Source organism: Dreissena polymorpha, chromosome 8 (genome assembly GCF_020536995.1).
Source record: "Dreissena polymorpha isolate Duluth1 chromosome 8, UMN_Dpol_1.0, whole genome shotgun sequence".
NCBI classification, from domain to species: Eukaryota; Metazoa; Mollusca; class Bivalvia; order Myida; family Dreissenidae; genus Dreissena; species Dreissena polymorpha.
In genome coordinates this window covers 1,401,989-1,402,651 of record NC_068362.1, presented here as the reverse complement: position 1 = coordinate 1,402,651, position 663 = coordinate 1,401,989, and positions in this window count along the sequence as shown.

Here is a 663-nt window from a genome sequence, read left to right as displayed (position 1 = left end):
TATATTGTGTAATTGTTCATGTGCCTAGTCCAGCATGCTTTACTAAAAGGTCACATACAAAGAAAATCATTCAACAATAATTGCAGATCTTATGGCATTTAAAGGGACTTGTACACACTTGAACAAAATTGACAAAAAACAACAATAAAAGTAACTGACCAGAAATGAGGTCTTAGTAACTGACTAGAAATGAGGTCCTAGGAACTGACTAGAGATTAGGTCTTATTTATTGACTGTATATTTACTATTGTCTTAGTAACGCTCGTTTGGTCATTGTCGGCTCGGGAACTACTTAAATGTAGTCCAGGTACTCTTAAGTACACTTAAATGTACCCCGGGTACGGATAATAAACTGGAACGTACTCGGGAAATCATAACTCTAAATTGGTGGTTGTCGACTTTTTTTTCTTCAAATTAATTATGTTCATATTTATGTACATATTCTGTTAAATGACTTCTATATTATCGAAACTCCTGCTAAAAAAAGCATGTTGAGGCAATTTTTGTTCAAAGAGAATTGTGTTTCCTATTCCGTACCGCGTTTGACGACATAGGATTTTGGGCGGGAATAAAAATTGGGTACAGGCTAAATTGGCCGGATACATGTTAGTATATTTTCCGTTCCCGGGGTACATTTAAGTATACTTAAGAGCACCCGGGGTA